The sequence below is a fragment of the Ambystoma mexicanum genome, chromosome 2p (genome assembly GCF_040938575.1).
Source record: "Ambystoma mexicanum isolate Mex_15411 chromosome 2p, UKY_AmexF1_1, whole genome shotgun sequence".
NCBI classification, from domain to species: domain Eukaryota; kingdom Metazoa; phylum Chordata; class Amphibia; order Caudata; family Ambystomatidae; genus Ambystoma; species Ambystoma mexicanum.
In genome coordinates this window covers 592,124,232-592,145,416 of record NC_090923.1, presented here as the reverse complement: position 1 = coordinate 592,145,416, position 21,185 = coordinate 592,124,232, and positions in this window count along the sequence as shown.

Below are 21,185 nucleotides of genomic sequence, written 5' to 3'. Positions count from 1 at the left end.
AGTATGCACAATTCTGTCTAGATTTGATGCAAGTTAATATTCACATTTCTGTGTAGATGTGACCCAAGCTAATATTCACATTTCTGTCTAGATGTGATGCAAGTTAGTATGCACAATTCTGTCTAGATGGTACGCAAGCTAATACATTTCTCTCTGAACTAGCTAGGGCAGTTAGAATACAATCCATCAAGATGTGAGATATCGCTCACTAACAGTTCTCCTAGACATGAGACATGGTTTAGGCAACACAGTTCACGACTCAGTGAGTCTATATGGGGAAACATTTGCTAAATAGAAATGGGTACATGCAGGCTATAAGCTCTTGGATGATGGGGAAGATAAGATATGAGAGAGATGGATCAGTGATTAATGTGCCCCTTGTCTGCACCACACTTACTTTGTTGCTTCTGGTTGACACCTGCCTGCTACCTGCTTCTATGGCAAACATCAGCAGACACCATCTGGAGATGCTTCTGTGGGTGCTGCCCTTTGCCTTGTGCCCTTAGCCACAAGGGGCTGCAATGGGCAGTGGGATACCCTGGGTGTTGGGACTAAATGGCTGCAGGCCCAATAACGGCGCTCTTGGGGGCAAGATTGAATGGAGCAGTCCTGGTCTCAGAAGGTGGTTTTGCCTTTCCTCTAAAGGAAAGGTCAATCAGGGGTAGGGGTACGGGAGGCAGGTCAGGGGCAGGAAAGAGGGCAGGAAAGAGGTCACACAAGAAAGCTAGGTACGGCAGAGGCCATAGAAAAAGGAAAGGCAGAAGGATGCAAACAGCACAAAAGAGCAGAACAAAAGGGGAAGCAGGGAGCGCACAGTGTGGGAAGTGGGACACTCACCTCGTAGGGGCCAGGACACAAGATGGAGTGGAGTAGTCCTGGTCCCGGAAGGTGGTTTGGCCTTCCTCTAAAGGAAAGGCCAATCAGGGGTAGGAGAGGTGGGGCAGGGGTGAGAAAGAGGGCAAGGGAGAGGTTGCACAAGAAAGCCAGGTATGACAGAGGGCGTAGAGTAAGGAAAGGCAGAAGAAGGATTCAAACAGCAGAAAAGAACAGAAAACAAGCATTGGCAATGTCAATAGTTTTGGCATTTACTGTTGTTCTTTGCATTTTGCATTTATAGGTACCAGGGTGCAAGGAGGAGACTGCAATATTTTAAAGGAGGATGCGATAAGGGGTGCAGAAGTGCAATGGAATGAGAAGGGAAATAACTACAAAGACTGCTTCTTGGCTCCCCTTTTTTATCTGCAGCAATGTGTTGGCGATATGTTGGTTTATACGCCACCAAAATGTGCCAAAACTAAAAAGTGTAATGGAGAATGCAGACTGTAGTTTGGTGGGGTGCGCACACGGTTTGATGGAGTGTGCCCAGTGTTGGATAGAATATGCACTGAACAGTGTTTCATGAAGTGTGCATAATATTGTTTGATCAGCTATGCACTATTTTGTGGATTGGAAACACTTGTTTGAAGGTGTGTGGACTGATGGAGTGTGCACAGTGTTAGATGGAGTGTGAACACTGTTTAATGAATTGTGCACACTCTTGCTTGATGGGATGCACACTGTTTAATGGAGTGAGCAAATGGTTTAATGGAGTGTCCCCAGTGTTTGAAGCACTTTCGGGGGAGGAATAAGAAATAAATAGCAATGCAAGGGAGATTTTAAAAAGCCATTTAATGGATTGTCCCCAGTGTTTGAAGCACTTTCGGGGGAGGAATAAGAAATAAATAGCAATGCAAGGGAGATTTTAAAAAGCCATTCAATAAAAGAAGGGCTAGCAAAGGTGTGCATTGGTCCTACAACAAATAGAGTTGTTTTGTACTAACTTGTTAAAGTATAATACTTGTGTATTTCACTTTGTGGACCCCTGACTTCACACACCTCTCCTGAGACTTAGCCTTGACCACTCTCCACGTTCAACTTGATTGGATTTGGCTAAACTCCCAGAGTCCCTGTTCACTATTACTAGGGTGGTCTCCTAAAATCTGCCTACCAGGTAAGAATGTTAAAATCCATATTAACACCTATTTCCATTATGATTCCCTTCAGAATCTTTTTGAGGTTATATCATAAAAAAAGCTTATCAGAACAATATTCAAGCACTGTCCCAACAATTTCTAACTTTGAAGATGTCTGCACAAATCGACTTCTTCGAGAACACCATCTTCATTGTTTCTGCAGTTAGACTCAAATGTGTAGTTACATCAGTGTGTCACGAGACAGTCCTATATTATTTTAGAGAATGGCTTAGTAAATGAGCCATTGCAAACTGCAAATTGTAAAATGGGCAGTGTTTGGATTTTGCGACAGTAGTTCGCATGGCATGAAGAAAGCATTTGCCCTTGGCTTAAAGTACAGAACAATAACAGTCTAGGCAGATAGTTCATCCTTCGACCGGCTCAGTGCCGTTGTTGATATATTCAAACCATAACAAAACATACACAGGTCAGAGTCCAAGCAACCTGAAGAAACTCCAACAATCACCACCAGAAACATCCAACAAACCACTGCACGGCACTAGCAGGCGCATATTAGCTCAGCCCCGGAAGGCACATACGCACACATTGGTCTATACTAAATGAAACCACCACCTTAAATCATACTCCCACCTTCCTCCACACTCAAACCTCCCTCACTGATTGCCATCACAGGTCCATCCAATACCACAGGAAAACTTCTAAGCTATTACTGAAGCTCATCTTCATCACACTCCCCCAACATTAACATGCAACACAGCCATATGCACCCATCATCCTTTGCAGTCCATGGGCTCTCCCGTCAGGATATCTGTAAGAGTATATATAGCATTTGACTAAATATGATGGCATTTTATGGTGTTTTATTGTAAATGTAGGGGCTTTTTTTTGTTGTTGCCAGCAGTAATATGGCACACCCATATAGTTGTTTTTGTGTTGCCAGTATAACATGTGAATATGTTGTTGGTGGCATGCAATGTACAGAATTCATAACACAGCAAAAGCCCAATATGAAACTGCAGAGAATGAAGTGCACCATTTTCTTTTGATACCTCATACATAGAAGACTACATTATTTGTATAACTGACTAACTTTTACTAAACACTAATTCTAACTCCCTAAAATACATATTTTGGTAACACTGCTATAATTCATTTTTAAATGTACACTGGCATTTTTTTCTTCTCTTTCTGTGTTGGTTTGCAGAAAGCAGAAAGTATGCACAGCAGGAAATAAATTTAAACAATTGCTCAGAGAGCAAAGAGCTCATTGTTATAAAACTGAAGGGTGGTGCTGAAAACATGCTTTTAACCTGATTGGAGGAAAGTGTTTGAAGATTTGCCACGTCAAAATGGAAATTATATGAGTTTTGCTAATGGCAAAAACGGAGGAGGGAAGTTAGTTGAGACTGGGCTGTGAAGACAAAAGGAGTTCCGAGGGTTCATTGAGCTGGCTTGAGAAATGATCTTGCTGTGCTCCTCAAACAAGATTACAGGAGCCGTTCGTGCTGACTGGGCCCGTCTTCGTGAGGCGAGTGAAACAAGGTCGCGTGGGGGACTTCAAAGAAACACTTTTGGTAAGGAGATATGTACAAGTGAGGTCACTGTGTACGGTCGCATGGATGACTGAGCTGTAGTACAGTGTAGACAGGATAGGAAATCCCTGCATTTATATTTTGTCATGTTCAGAATGTGGGAAAATTAACTCATGTCTTAAAAGGCTTGCTTGCTCTGTTTCTTTTTCTTTTGTATTCCAGATAATGATGCAATGTATTCATGGTAAGAACTAATGGTTGTGAATTGTATTTGTATATAATATAATGAGAATATATAAAAACAAATGGTTTAGTGTCATTTTTGCATCTGTGAATTTATATATAATTATACAGGGGAGATTCATTCTCTTTAGCAGTGCATTTGTCAATTTGCCCATACAGGTAAAATAACAATCCAGAATAAGCTGATCATATTCACTGATAAAGCAGGTTTGTGTGTTTGTGCGCCTTCCTTGCATGTTGTTTGGAAGGAATCTGATATAATATATAGATCGCTGGATGTAGATAAGCCAGTGATACCCAGGGTCGCATAGATCGCTGGATGTAGATAAGCCAGTGATACCAGCCACAACCTATAGGTGGTGCTCTATATAAAATTGTTGGGTTTCTATCACGTGCATAGGTCCAAGGCTCTCTATAGACCACTGGGAGGTACTCCAATAGAAAGGAAGGTTTTGTTTTATGATGGGGTTATAATATAGGGAGGAAAACTATGCTCACCACTAAATATTGCAAACAATATATCACTAGATTCTCCAATATAATATAACAAGGTATGGTCACTAAAATAATATGAGGCCAAACCCAATCTAAATGCAAGACTAATTTAACACTAAACTACTGCTCATATTTTGACAGTAAGAAAATGCTGCCAAACCCCAAATTTACCCCAATAAGACAAAAATATCATACAGCTAATGGTGCATTGGCCAGGAAAGTGGCTGTAGAGTACCTACTGGGCGTGGTAAGTGTCTCTCACACTACCATACGTGCATTAAAGGGAACCTATTTTATGAGAGCAGTGTGACACTAGAAGTGAATTTCAGAATGTCTCAAATGGAGCCCACATTCCCAGAGCTAGTGCAATATCTGGAGGCAAAGCTATATGCACATGGAACATGGTCATCAAATAATGCCACAGAATGGCATGACCGCATATATGGTGAAGTGCAGAAAGAACCATTAGACCGCATTTTTGCAGAAGGTAGCATAATTCAGGTCTGTCTTTTGAGATTATTAAATGCTGCTGATAAATATGCAGAGAAAGATTGTCTGATACGGCTATATGCCAAGACATGGTTCATTTTAAATAGGTCTCTGCGAATGCAAGAAAATGATGCCAAGCTGATTAGCAGGTTAAAGATTGAACTAGATGAAACTAGTGAACAAGAGGAAAAATTAAGAGCAGAATTAGAGGTAGGTCAAAAGGACATGCAGTCAAAATGTAATGATCTCGACATTCAATTGTCTCAAAGAAAGAAACAGTTTGAGGATAGTGAACAAGAATTAAAACACTTGAAAGGGTTGGTAGATCATATTAGACAAGATAAAGATGAAGTTGTTTTGGAAATGCAGATTTTACAAAAAGAACATTTTGAGAAAGAAAGTGATCTTTAAAATGCTGAACAAGAGATAGTTAAAATGTTTCAAGAAAGTGACAAAAGAAACAGAGAATTCAATGAATGCCAAATGCAAATGAGCGATATGCAGAGTGTGATTAATAAGATGAGTGATGAAAACAATCATTTGCGTAAGGAGGCAGACAGGCTCTTTAAAAAGTGCAAGGATTTGGAACAGCAAATATGCATTTCCAGGTCCCAGGATAAACGGCAGGGCACCACATTCAATGGAGTTGAGGTGAATTCTATTTCTACACAGAGAACTAGTGCCCCAGTGGCTGGGACGGTGACTGAACTTGGTTGCAGTGCCCTTGGGGGATTTGATACACCCATTGGGGGCCGTCACCAATCCCATACGCCTTAAACAAGAGTTGAATCACAAAGTGGTGCAATTCCATGCATGACAACAAGTAGCCACATTAAAATAATGAAATCAATCAAGGTTCTGATCAAACCATTTAAAAAAGGAGGGGAATGCTGTATAGACGATCACTTAGAGGTGGTGAACAATATATTTAAAGCCCTCCAGATACCTAAGGAACAATACAGACAATTCTTTCAATTAACTCTGGATGCTCCCACAGCCAGTATCATTAGAGGGTTAACTGAACAGCAGAACATGACATGGACAGAGTTTGAAAAAGAGATTAGATGTCATTTTTCTCCATTCCAATCATTACAGGAGGCGAAGAAAGTTGCTTACACAATTACGGCGGAGCCTAATACGTCACCTCGCCAATTTCTGCAAGACTTAAAAAGAGCGTTTTCTCGCTTTTATGTATCTTTTGACCCTAATTCCAATGAGTTTAAAACTGCCTATTTCTATGGGCTACAGAAAGACATCATATCACAGTAAGTCCGTGAATTTGACCGTGACAAATCCCTTGAATGGATTGTGCACCAAAGTACAAAACTATATGAGGTGCTATATTGTCAGGGTAGAGAGAGTGATAAAATGAAAGACAATAGACCAAAATCTGAAGAACCCTCAGCAACAGTGATGGAGATCAGGTCAGCTAAAATGTCCCTTGAGTCCGCTCAAAGTCCAGGTAAAAATAATTTGACACCTGAACAAAGGGGTAATCAACAGAGGTTGTCACTCCCTGCACCAATGTTTCAATCACATGATCCAAGTATTAGGGAGAGCTACATTAGCCCTAGGTACTTAGGAGACAGGCCCCGGGCAGGATATCGCCTGATATGTCAGGTATGAACAATAATCAGAGACAAAGTCAGGATCAAAGAAATAACGGTCCCTACCAGACATTGGGGACACAAAGCAGATTTGATCCTAACACCATGATATATGGTAATCATGATAGACCCCGATATGTGGATCGATTTACTGAAAATGGGAATCAGCATAGGGGACAATACTCACAAAATGAGAGACAGGACATGAGGCAGAGTATGAATTATACCCCACGTCAATACAATGAATCACCACCACCAGGGGACTACAACCAAAGGATGGGTGCACCATGCTCCCCTCCACATATGAATCAAGAGTTCAGAAACAATTCCAATAGAAATCATTCTCCTGAGAGATATCAGAATAGATTCAGTCAGGGGAAAACAAGCAATATCGACCTAGGCCGCAGAGAGAAGATTCTAGAGAAATTGAAAGATTCCAGTGTCTCGAGGCCCAAGTGAAAATGTTGGCTGAACAAATAGAAAAACTATGTATGGTCCAAAAACAGTCATCAAAGGAGGGGGCAGAAGGCCAGATCAATGACGGGGTGGTTTCCGATAATAAGTGACTAAATATTAATGATACCTGCAATGCTAAAAAGACAGATTGCCCTGATCTGGTTTTGCATAATGACTCTGAGATGCTTAATGATTCAAAAACAAACATATCTGCAAATTAACATGTGACAGAAATTGCAAATACATCTAAAAAAGAAGTTTGGTTTAACCTGGAGTTAAATCAAACATTGGAGATTTGTACAAATGAAAATGGAAAACATGAAATTGCAAAAGAACAAAGGGACAGATTTAAGAAAGACAACTCATGCATGGGTAATACAATTGAACAGGGAGTAAGTGGGGATGCTAGAATGCTTTCCCTAGACAATCAAAACACTAACCAAATACAGGCAGAAAGAATAAATACTCAAAAGGAGGGTACAGATCAATCACCTGAAGAATTCTTTAAGCCACAGATTTTTGAGGAAGTTAAAAAGATGAATTCCATATTAAATATCCACAAATGCCCAGAAGGAGAAAATGACAAATCATCAAGTAATGTTTCTACGCATATTCAGTTGGAGGATTGTAGTGTGAACTCTGATGATCCCCGGATGGAAGAGCGAACAGTGGCCATACTCCAAAGGACCTCTGAATATGGGGAAATGAGTAAGGTTTCTCAAACGGAAATGGACAAAAAGGAGAGAAAAATGTCTTTCCATTTACCAATGTGCTTAGCCAAAAGTGGAAAAGGTCTGAGAAAAGTGAATCCTGAAATTAGTAAGAATTCACACTTTTGTGTGTGTTAGAAGAAGTTGAAGACAGGTAATATGCTCCCATTACAGTGGAAGAGAAATGCAATACATTTGCGATGATTGACACTGGCGCACAGGCCACAATTATGTCCAAAGAATTGGTAAAAAGTATCAATGAAGGGAGATCTCAACAGAACCAGATCACAGTGAGCCAGAGTGAAGGCCCAGTGCATAACTTTAACGGTGAGGAGGTACCTATTATAGGTGTTACCGAAGTTGACATAAAGATAGGAAAACACAGAATGAAACAGGAAGTATTGATCACATCGATTTGTGAAATTCCATTTGTGATGGGGACAGATTGCCTGAAAAGATGGTCTCCTCTTATTGATGGGGTAAATGGAGTACTGTGGTATAAAATCACAAAACAGCAGTATAAATGAATGCCACACCGTTGTCAAAACGAATGATGCAGTGGAGGTATACCTCCAGAATAGCTGTGTACCTAGCGTCACTGTCATTTTGATGAGTCAGGATAAAATGCAAAGTTAAAAAGAAAAACAATCTGTGCAGATTTATTTGGATCCCAGGAAGAAATGGCAAACTGAAATAGATGAGCACACATTGCGCTTCTATTTAAAAGAAAAGAAAAGCAAACAGAATACTATTCCTAAAACAGACACAGAAAAACACATTACTACCCTTGCTGAAATACACATGGAAGATGAGCAGCCATGGGTTCACATTGGTATACATGACCATTCTGAAGTAATAAAAGCTACCTTAGCGCTTGAACAGGAAAGGAGCTTTATTAATGAGAAATTACTGCAGAAAATAATGGAGAGGGAGGAGATGCCAAAATTTAGAATTAAAAACCAATATGTCTCTGGTTTGGACAATCCAGATTTTGAAAACCTAATTGCAGGAAGATGCATCCTAAAGATTAACATTGGACAGAAAACCATCTACCACAATGTGTGGATAGTTAGTGGAACACAACATGATTTTTACATGGGCAATGATATCATCCACAGAATGTGTATGGTGTTAGATTTCCTTAACCAAAAAATGTGGTCCCGGCTAGGTGGGTCTGCACCTGAATTTGAAGACAAGAGAAAGGCTTATCATTGTGCACAACTGGTCCCATATGCAATTGAATTACAGGTGAAGAAGGATGTTACCATTCCTGCATTCACCAAGCAGGCTACTATAACACTAAAGTGCAAGAATGGACAGCAAATGAAAGATTCTGATGCATTTGTGTACTTGAATGAATTCATAAAACAGCAAGGCCTGGATTATGAATACACTCCATTGATATATGTTGGAGAAGGATCTGTCAAAATTATGGTGAATAATAAAGGGTGTCAGGATATTCATTTAGAAGAGAATTTTTGATTAGGAATGGCCATGCGAAAATATTATACTGCAGATTTCAATAACATGGTAATTGGAAATATCCCTGAGAGATATGTATATGCAAATGGGGCCTCATTACGACCCTGGCGTTAAGGGTTTAACAGTGCCGTAAAAGGTGTTGGCGCCGTTAAACCCTTAACGCCTCATTACGAGTTCCCTTTGCGGGACGCGACCTTAAGGCCTGCTTTTAGCAGGCGTTAAAGTAGGGTGCCGCAAAGGGACCCTGGTGCTAAGTACGGTGCCGCAGTTTGCGGCACCGTACTTAGCGCCTTCCCCATTCCCATTGAGCCCTATGGGGCAAAAATGGGAATGGGGAAGGGCCTATGGTGAATGGGGAATTACCGGCCTGCCAACCTTGGAATGGGGCGGTAATTCCGCCATTCACCATGGCGGACCCCGGCATGGACCATGGTGCTAATAGCACCATGGTTTAGTGCCGGGGTCGTAATGAGGCCCATGGTGTGTTGCCAGAATATCTGGATTCTCAGCCCAAAGGGATCTTTAAAATTCAATCTGTGTACCCTTATGATTCAAATGACAGTGTGCTGTCACCAAGAGAATTGTATAGTATTTGACTTAAATGAAAATGAAATAGAAAATCAGCACATTGAAGTGGAGGCCGATATGCCAAGATATTTAAAAGTGGCAATTTTACAGAGAGACACAGCCACACATTTGGAAGAAAGCACAGAGATTCCTCCACTGGAGGATTTCCCAGAATTTTCAAAAATGTTAGAGGAGCAGTTTTGTTAGCAGATGTATGTGATGGCGATGAGGATAAAAATGAATTGAGGAAAATATTTATGGAATTTAAAGATGTTTTTGCTAAAGATGCATATGATTGTGGCCTAACTAATTTACATGTTGCCACATTACCGGAGGGGTGTGGTAGAAATCCAGTATTTGTGCGCCAATATAGATTACCACTGGCATGTTTAGAGTCATTGGCAGAGATCATTAAAAAATTTGAGTCTCGGGGAATTATCAGGCCCATTCATAGCACCTCCAACACTTCTATTTTGGGTGTGTTAAAACCAAATGGGCAATGGCGTCTGTGTGCAGACTTGAGAGAATTAAATAAAAGAGTGCCAGTGTCCAGATGGCCACTGCCATTCATTGATCCAGGTCTTGCTCAGGTGCATGGCTCAAAGGTATTTACTACCTTAGATCTCACATCTGGATATTGGTGTGTGCCACTAGCGGAGGATATTCAGAATGTATTCTCATTTTCATTTGATAAAACGCAATATGCATGGGCTAGAACACCATTCGGGTACATCAATAGTGGGAGTGAATTTGGCATATTTTTGAGAAAGGCTATGCCTGATGCAGCTGAAAGAGGAACTATAGTTTATGTGGATGATGTCCTGATAAAAAATGAAAACTTAAAAAGCCATTTTGATGAAATTAGACATGTTCTTGACCAATTGCAAAAGAAGGGTGCCAAAGTATCTTTACAGAAAGCACAATGGTGCAAGAAAAAGGCGAATGTCCTAGGCCATGAAGTAACTGAACATGGATTAAACCCACAAAAGAAAAAGGTGGAAGCCATACAGAAATTAAAAGTCCCTAGAAATGTGAAAGGTTTAAAAAGTTTATTAGGAATGACAGGATATAACAGGAAATGTATTGAAAATTATGCTGAAATTACTCAACCATTTACTAAACTATTGAAGCTGAATACACCCTGGAAATGGGAAAAGGAGCAATCTGAGGCAGTTGCTAAATTAAAGGAATGTCTCATAAAGGCACCATGTTTAGTGTATCCCATACAAAACAGAGATTTCTTTATAGAAATAGGTTTCTCTGAACATTGTATGTCAGCAGTGTTATCTCAAAAACATGATTTGAACCACAAAACCATTGCTTATGCAAGTAAGGCATTTTCCCAGATTGAGGTTAAATTCAGTGAATGTGAAAAGGCCCTTTTGACCACTGTGTGGGCGTTGCAGCATTTTCGCCCCATTGTTCAAGGATAAAAGGTAATCATTGAGATAAATCATCCACCATTGCAGTTTTTACAGAGTAAAAGGATTAGGTCAGGCAACCTGGCACAGTCCAGAATTACTTCATGGACATTGGCATTGCAAGGCTTTCCTGTAGAAGTGAGGTATGGCCAAAATAAAAAGAGCCCAGTTGCTCAAGGATTAGTGGATTTACATGACTGTGCAGCTGAATTTGTATCAGATGAAGTAGAGGTGGAATCTAGTTTGCAGGAGTTTGAACAATCACCGCTCAAAGCTTTTGATGAAAAGACTTGCAAGAATTTACCAACTGTATATGTTGACGGTTGTGCTTTTCACATTGAAAATGACAGTAATAAACAGTTGGTATCAGGAATAGGAAATGTCTGGTTGAAATGTGAAGACATTCCTAGTATATGGATGAGAATTGGGGCTAGGAGTAGTCAGATAGCAGAATTGGCAGCCATTTATAAAGTAATTACTACTGCAATTGATAATGAGTTCAGTGAAATTGTCCTGGTGACTGATTATGATTATGCACAAAATAGCTTTGTAGAGTATTCTACCTGGCTGGAAAACAAGAGGCATGCTTGCATATAATAAAAAGCCCCTCAAACATGGAATAATGATACAGGCTATAGACAAATTAGTGTCAGAGAATGATTTAATAATATATTGGAGGATAATTAGTGGACATTTAAAAACTCCAGGAGAAGATAAGGAGGGAAATGATAAAGCAGATAATTTAGCCAAAATTGGGGCTGTGATTGGAGAGTTGCTACCTATTGAACACTTAATTGGTGAAATACAGATTGATGCAGTTACACGCTCTAAGGCTCCAAAAGAGGTAGAACAACCAGTGGTGCAATGGAGTTATGATACACCAGATCAAGATCTGATTAAGGTACAAAAAGATGATCCGATTTTGGGAATCTATTATAATCATTTAATGGACCCCTAACAAAATCCTTTAACTGAGAATGATTGTACAGGAAAAGAAGAGTTGAGGGTATTGTTAAAGAATAAAAGAATCAGACTACAGGATGGACTCATGATCAGGGAATACATTGTTTGTTTGTTTGTTTGTTTCTTTGTTTATTATTTGTAATGCGCAGACATACCCTGGGGTAACAGTGCGCAGCAAGTACAAGAATATGCGAAGATTAGTTACACAGGTTTAAATGTACATACAGTTATTTGGGTGTATCGGGTATACATAGTAAAGCTATCATATAACATATGTACACTAGCATGGTACAAAATTTACAAAATTTACAATAGCAGAATATACAGGTTTGAGGTGCAGTCATTGCAATTGGTGAGCATTCGCTTTCAACCATAGGATAGTGTTGGTTCTGAAGTTTTGATAGGGAAGGCCAGTTCTTAATGTGTGGGGTAGGGAGTTCCACAGTTTAGCTGCTTTCACTGGGAAGCTGTTACCTCCTATGGTAGAGCGATTGAAGTTTGGGATAGAGAGGCAGTCCTTGTAGGCCATTCTGGTGGGTCTCAAGGATTGTTGTCTATGGAATTTGTTGACCAGGTAAGAAGGCGCAGCGTTATTAAGGGATTTGTGGGTGAGTGATAGGGTTTTTAGGTGGATTTTATCCGATGTTGGTAACCATTTGTTCTGGCGGCTACACTCTTATATGGTCTCTTTTGGAGATGCCCAGAGCCGCCCTGAGGGCATTGTTTTGTAGGATTTGGAGTTTCCTTATGGTAGTTTTGGTTGCCCCCAGGTAGAGGGGGTTGCAGTAATCTAGGCGAGAGAGGATAAGGGCTCTGGTCAAGGTGATGCAGCTAAAATCAGAAAGTAATGGTTTGGCAGTGCAGATAAGTTTGCATGTATATGCCGTAGAAGACAACAAAGGGTTAACCTGTTTTGTTAGGGAGAGTTTCGAGTCCAGGTAAAAGCCCAGGTTTTTTTTTCCACTTTTCGATCGAGACTTTGGAAAAGTTGAATTGGGTAGGTTCGTTAGTGGTCATCCTTTCCGTAGTTACGGGAGTAGATGAGTTATTTAAGGAGGCTTTTTTTCCAGAGATCTTATGTTGTAGAGTGAGAATTTTGTTCGCTAATGCATTTTGAATCTCTGAGCACCATTTTTTGTCTTTGATACTTGTGTCGAGTGGTTCGATGGGGGTCTCTATTTCTTTGAGGATGGAAAATAGTTCCTTTGTATTGGATTTGGCTTGGGAAATACGTGTGTCAAAAGACATGTGTTTTGCTAGACATATTTCTTTTTTGTAAAGGGAGGAGAGTTTGGTGAATTTAAGTTTATTAGCTGCTGAGGGTAGCTTTTTCCAGGCAGCCTTGCAGCTTCTTTTTTGTTGTCTGAGGATTTTTAGAGCAGGCGTAAACCAGTTGTTCAAGTGCGTCTTAGGTTTACTTGGTCTGAGTTTGGCGGGAGCGTTCAAGCCCAGCGAGGTAGTCATCATTTTATTGTATTCTTCAACCAAAATCTCGGGATCTGTGTTATCTGGGAGTGTGTTAAGAGTAGGGAGTATGGCCGGGATAAGCCTGTCGGTCGTAATGAAAATTTGCTATTTCAGGTTAGTGTAGGTGGAGCCCTAATGGTTGGTAGAGGCAGGGGTCTGTTAGTGGACAGCATGAATGACACAAGGTGGTGGTCAGTCCAAGCTAGTGGAGAGATAGCTAGGAGGTTAGCTTCACAATTGGAGTCTGACACCCAGTAAAGTGTTCTGCCTTTAATATGGGCAGGTGCATTGCTTCTTTGGGTGAATCCTAGTTCAGACAGAGTGTTGAGTGTGGTCAGGGCGAGCTGGTCTAGTGGGTCATTGAAGCCCATGTTCAGGTCTCCAAGTAGAAGTACTTGTGTAGAATTTTTAAGGTTGCTGACAGGATGGTGTTAATGTCATCTTCAAATGTTCCAGGGGGCACACAAGGGGGCGGTAGATCAAGTGGATGTTGAGGGTTAGGGCATTGGAGATTGGGACTTTCACAGAAAGCAATTCGCAGGACGGGACTTCAATTGGGGGAGACAGTCTTATGGTGAGTCTAGTTTGTAGACGATAGCAATGCCACCTCCTCTGGATTTAGATCTGTCATGTCTCAGCATGGTGTAGTCACCCGGGACTGCGAGCATGAGCATGGGGCCTGCTGCAGGGTGTAACCATGTCTCAGTGACGGCTAGGAAATATAGGTCCTCAATTAGGATTAGGTCAGCAATTTCTGTAGCATGTACTACTAAAGATCTAGAATTGAATAGGGCACTCTTGATCTGAGGGTTCAGGGTGATAGTCGGGCGGTGGATTTGTAGCACTTTAGGTTTACTATGCTTAGTTAGGCTATTTAAGGGCCTATGGTTTTCATTAGGGGCTAAGTTGGCAGTAGCGTTGGTTTGGCAAGGCTGGGATATCTGGTTGAATTGGTTTGGTCCTAGGGTAGTAGGAGTGGATCTGATGGGGGGCTCATAGATTTTGGCTAGTCTGGCTCTGAGACACAGGTTTCTGGCCATGGTTGAGCATGGGTGACTTAGTAACAGTAATTTAGAATCCGTCGTGTCATGGAGTGGTCTGGATGTTGTGGCGTTGTGATGGTTAGAAGTATGTAGCAGGGCCGGTGTGTGTAGTGGCATAGTTCGGAGTATGCTACTTAGTATATAGACTGTGATGCAGGCAATGTGGCTTATGGCTAGAGCTGTCATACTAGGGAGGTGATGGGGCACCAAACAGTACAGGTATGAGGAGTGGTACAGTAGTAAGTACAGGGCGATGGGGTCTAGGTACTAACTATGTCGAGGCAAAGCAGGCAGGAATGCATGAGCTGGTAAGAGATGGTGCACACTGTTTGTGGCGGGGCAGGCATTGAGGGCACAGGCTGCAGGCACACAGTAGGCGGAAAATGTACTATCTGGCAGTATCTGAATCAAAAAAGGGCAGATGAGTAATACATGAACCGGCAGGCTAGTGCAAGCTATTTTGTGGCGGGGCGGAGTAGGCAGTGAGGGCACAGGCTGCAGGCGCGCAGTAGACGGAGAACGTACTATTACTAGGCAGTGATAGGCATAGGTGCAGTTAGACAAGCCTAGCAGCACCTAGATTCGAGTTACCAAACTGGGGCGCAGATTGCTAGGCAGTAATAGGCATAGGTATAATTGAGCAAGCATAGCAGTAGCTAGAATCGAATTTTCAAACTGGCATGAGTATAATTAAGCAAACATCGCAGCACCTAGATTCGAATTTCCAAGCTAGGGCGCAGATTGCTAGGCAGTAATAGGCACAAGTATAATTGAGCAAACATAGCAGTAGCTAGAATCGAATTAGAAACATAACCGGACAAATACAGTGGGTGGTACCACTTTCATTCAGGGGGCTAATGCTACACCATGCACATGATGCAATAACTGCAGGACATAGAGGTTCACAAAGACTCTAGAGATACTGAAAGATTATGCTTACGAGCCACATATGTCCCTAGATGTGGAATTATATACTAGGGGTGCCTAGTTTGTGCCCAATTTAAACCCGCTTCACCAATGCATAGAGCTCCACTGATGAAAAGAGGCTTGACCCTTCCATGGTCAGATTTACAAATTGACTATGTAGGGCCTGTAAAAAGGTCGAGAAGGGGGAACCGTTATATTTTGAGCGTGGTTTGTTTGATGTCAAAACGGATACAGTTTATTCCTGCACCAGATTGTAGTGCACAAACCGCAGCTACATAATTGGTAAATCATATATTTTCAAGATTTGAGTTACCACAAAGAATAGACTCAGACAGAGGAAGTCATTTTACAAGCACTTTAATGAGTAAAGTGTGGCAGATACTGGGGGTGAAAAGAAAACTGCATATTGCATACAGACCCACCTCTTCTGAGAATATTGAACGTTGCAACAGGTCTGTTGTGGAGATATTAAAGAAGTCTGTAGCAGAGGCAGGTTCCAGCTGGCATTTACGATTACCTCTAGTTTCCTGCCAAAGCAACAGGTATCAGCCCTCATGAGGTGTTAACAGGAAGAAAAATGGTACTGCCACAACATTTATTATACAGGACACATGAACAGATACTTGTAAGCGCATCTACAGTTCACGAATATGTGGAAGAACTGAGGAAGCATTTACAACATGCATTTGCTTTTGTGCAGCAAAATTTTACGATAGAAAGACATCTGTGAAAGAGTATAACGTAGGGGATCAGGTATATAAATTTCATTTTGGAAAAGGTAAACAGAAAAATTCTAAATTTCTTGCAGCCTGGCAAGGGCCTTTTCAAATTGTAGATAAGGTGTCTCCAGTAGTGTACAAAATATTGAAGGCAGAAGGTGAAATGGTAACAGAGCAATTTGTTCATGTTAACCAAATTAAGCCCTGTCATCCCAAACATGAAGTCAGGAGACTTGAGCAAGTAGAAACAGCTTAAGTGCCCTGAAGACATGCAAGGGAAGACACAGTGATTGTTTGCATACTATCCCACATCAATAAAATAATAAAATAGTTGTGGTCCTTATTACAGAGTTTAGAGAGATAAATGTAAATGAAAATGCCATAGGTGATAAACATTGACATAAGGGGCTGAACATATTGAATTATTATGGTACAATGTTGAAAGATATTTTGATGTATAATGGTGTCTTATGTATATATTTGTTTTCTCTCTAACATGTGCTTAGTTTCAGAAAGCGGGCAGAATGTTCTGGACAATTTTTTTTTAATGGTAGAAAGGGTGAAATTGGTATTGTGCTATGTGCTTAATCTGTCTCTTTTCTATTTAATTAATATTTTGAGGTTGGAGGTCGCAGGACCGGAGGACACGGGAGATGATGGAGTCCTGGAGTCCACGGGATGAAGCCCAAGTAATGCCTCCAGACCGAAATATGGAGGTGAAGACAAAGTAACCGGGACGCCTAAGAGATGACTTCTTTAGAAAAGAATCCAAAAGCACCAGTGTGAAAGAATTTCATGGAATAAACCAAATGATGAAGAATTGATGATCAGGACATCTTGGAGGTGCGATCATAAAGATAGCGATCATCATTAATGGAACAGTGGTGATTTAAACTTAATTCTGCAGAGTTGTGAGTGGAGAAGATTATCCTATATGTGACTGGTAGTATGGGCAATAGAGTCCCACAACTTTATTATTTTACTTAATTATTTTATTTACTTTTGTTAGTTCTTTGTTTTATTTATTTGTTTTATTTTATTATTTTGTTATTGATCTAAAATGTGATTTCACAATTGAACAAAAACATTTGAATAAACATGGACACTTCAGTTGGAAAGAAACATGTACAATATTTAATGAGGATGTATGGACCCATTTGAGATGGATTTTACTTTTATCATGATTGAGCAGTAATTTATTAGGAAAAACTTCAATGTTCATCTTGTTGAGTTCCTATGATGGAAAGAAAAAGAGAAGCACAATTTGGGTTTCCTCCAATTGCGGATTTGAGTAGCCATAATTGTCGGAAAAGGAGGGAATATGTAAGAGTATATATAGCATTTTACTAAATATGATGGCATTTTATGGTGTTTTATTATAAATGTAGGGGCATTTTTTTGTTGTTGCCAGCAGTAATATGGCACACACATATAGTTGTTTTTGTGTTGCCAGTATAACATGTGAATATGTTGTTGGTGGCATGCAAGGTACAGAATTCATAACACAGCAAAAGCCCAATGTGAAACTGCAGAGAACGAAGTGCACAATTTTTTTATACCTCATACATAGAAGACTACATTATTTATATAACTGGCTAACTTAATTAACATTTACTAAACACTAATGCTGACTCCCTAACATTATAATGTAGTCTCATGTGCAAAATGAGGTGAAAATACATATTTTGGTAGCACTGCTATAATTCCTTTTAAAATGTACACTAGCATTTTTGTTTTCTCTTTCTGTGTTAGTTTGCAGAAAGCAGAAAGTATGCGCAGCACGAAATAAATTGAAACAATTGCTCAGAGAGCAAGGAGCTCATTGTTATAAAACTGAAGGGTGGTGCTAAAAACATGCTTTTAACCTGATTGGAGGAAAGTGTCTCAAGATATGCCAGGTCAAAATGGAAATGATCTGAGTTTTGCTAATGGCAAAAACGGAAGAGGGAAGTTAGTTGAGACTGGGCTGTGAAGACAAAAGGAGTTCCGAGGGTTCATTGAGCTGGCTTGAGAAATTATCTCGCTGTGCTCCCCATACAAGAATACAGGAGCCATTCGTGCTGACTGGGCCCGTCTTCATGAGGCGAGTGAAACAAGGTTTTGTGGGGGACTTCAAAGAAACACTTTTGGTAAGGAGATATGTACAAGTGAGGTCACTGTGTACGGTCGCATGGATGACTGAGCTGTAGCACAGTGTATACAGGATAGAAAATCCCTGTATTTTTATTTCGTCATGTTCAGAATGTGGGAAAATTAACTCATGTTTTAAAAGACTTGCTTGCTCTGTTTCTTTTTCTTTTGTATTCCAGATGATGATGCAATGTATTCATGGTAAGAATTAATGGTTGTGAATTGTATTTGTATATAATATAATGAGAAAATATAAAAACAACAGTTTAGCGTCATTTTTGCATCTGTGAATTTATATATAAATATACAGGGGAGATTCATTCTCTTTAGTAGTGAATTTGTCAATGTGCCCATACAGGTAAAATAACAATCCAGAATAAACTGATCATATTCAGTGATAAAGCAGGTTTGTGTGTGTGTGTGTGCGCCTTCCTTGCATGTTGTTTGGAAGGAATCTGATATAATATATAGATTGCTGGATGTAGATAATCAGTTATACCCAGGGGCGCATATATCGCTGGATGTAGATAAGCCAGTGATAATGGCCACAACCTAAAGGTGGCGCTCTATATAACATTGTTGGGTTTCTATCACGTGCATAGGTCCAAGGCTCTCTATAGACCACTGGGAGGTACTCCAATAGATAGGAAGGTTTTGTTTTATGATGGGGTTATAATATAGGGAAGAAAACTATGCTCACCATAAATACCACAAACAATATATCACTAGATTCTCCCTATAATATAACAAGGTATGGTCACTAAAATAATATGAGGCCAAACCCAATCTGAATGCAAGACTAATTTACCACCAAACTACCGCTCATATTTTGACGGTAAGAAAATACAGCCAAACCCCAAATTTACCCCAATAAGACAAAAATATACATATCATACTACCAAACAACTTAGCTATTCCCTTAAGTGCATACCAACCAACATGAGCAGAGAACTTCACACCTGCACCCATCAGCGCCACAGGTTTTCCATCAGCCTCTGTCATGAACAACCTTATCTCTGCACTTTTTCTGCTTATCTAGTGACTCGTTACACTGGCCCTTTGCATTCATTAACCTGGAGACATGGGTGTTAAGTGAAGCCAGTGTATCAGATTGGGGGCGGGGGCAGAGTTGTAGCTCTTCACCAATGTATGTTTAGATTGTAAAGGCTGTGAAGCACTCCTCCCTAATAACAGGAAACCTTAACCTAGGTCACACAGGGTGGGGGGGGCTTTGGGCAATCTCTGGCATACTGACATCAAGTAGCTCTTCACAAGGTAGGCAAACATCCCTGGTCTGTAAAGCCCCTCCAAGGACTAGGAGAGTGTCAAACGTCTTCTAGTCTGTGCTATAACATACATTGCACCTTTCACTGTCTGCTTACCAGAGCAAGTTCCGACTTAGTCTTCTTTACCCAGTTCCTCACCATTTGTCCTATTGCACACACCTCCCTACTCTGCCGAGTCATATCACTCAAATTATCCATTAGTCTTTTTGTGCATAAGTACTCTACCAGCAATCAGTTTTCTGCCTAACTTTGCCAGTTGTAAGATGAGTCATTTTACTAGTGACCAAAGCCTTGCAAATCTTAAACCTCTATATGCTCAAATTGGGCACTTCAGGATTCCCCCAAAAAGGTGAAAGGAAGGCGCTATACAAATTACGCATTATATTACATATGAGACTGAAATGCTGGCAATTCCGTACCAACAGGGCCAAGGTGTGCCTGTACCTTCATAAATACCTCTGCAGAGGGTGGGGTGTTGGGGGAGGGTGTGATAATGCCCGGTGAGCAAGGAAACCTTATCAGACCGACTCAGTGCAAAATGTATATGGCAGGCGTGCCTTAAACTGGGAGCAGCAGAGGAGCCTTCAACGGCAACTGTCAGAGAGGGCAGCGCATGGGTTGGTGCCTCCGGAGGAAGCTGGGGCAGTGTGACAGCTCAGAGGGGGATCTAACTAAATAGCCCATTCTCTCAAAGCAGGGATCAGAGGGATGCCTGAGATCATGGTGAGCAGGGCTGGTCCTGGCATAAGGACTCTAGGGGGCACACACTGTGCCATTATGCTTTTGCATCATTTCATTTCATAAAGTAGTACGTACGGTATGGCAGTAACGTTATGTAAAAAATGAGGTGCTACTGGAATTTGAAATCAGACACAGTCTGAGAGCGAGAGCACTGTCTGACTCACTGCATGATGCCTGGGCCCTGGCAGCCAGGCTAGCACCACATGCTTATATAAATGTGTTCCTTCGTTCATCAGTCTTTGCAAACTCCAAGAGATCTTGGCTGGGTATCGCAGACTTTCTTTTACTCCAGCTGTTTAGAGTGAGTCTCTTTTACTCCAGCTGTGTAGTAAGACAGTGACAGACATGACACATGCAAGGGAATATGAAGCCCTTGTGACAAAGGGGCCATTTGCACTAGGGAAACAAAAACCAAGTAAAGTGAACAGAGTTCTCAAGTTTCCCATTTCCAAGTGTGAGAACGCATCCAGTGATTTCCAGTCCAATGTTTTTTCTTGGAATTCTGGGACTTTTAGTTTTGTCTTTGCCATTTTATCTTTACGAATACAAATACCAGAATGGCAAGAAAAAAAATTGATGGCTTCCTCACGCATGAAACTAGTAAACTTGAGAACACTGGGTGAGTTGGTAAACAAGGTATTATTCAAGCACTTAGAAAAGTTTAGTTTAGTGGTGTGTTGACCGTCAAGGTGGGTTCAGGGGCCTGTTTGTATCCAGCCTCAGGGGATAGCGGTTGAAAGAAGGCTTGAGAGCCAGACGCACCAAAGCAGGCCTTGGAGCCAACACCCTTCCTCCTCCCTCCTCACTGCCCTCGTAGGAAAGGAGGCCTCTGGCCAGTACAGCCGCCAGCACTGAGCCATAAATAAGGTAAGATTGGCTTCACCAAGTATGCAATGAGCAATTCCATCCTCGTGTTAAATAAAATAGATTCACA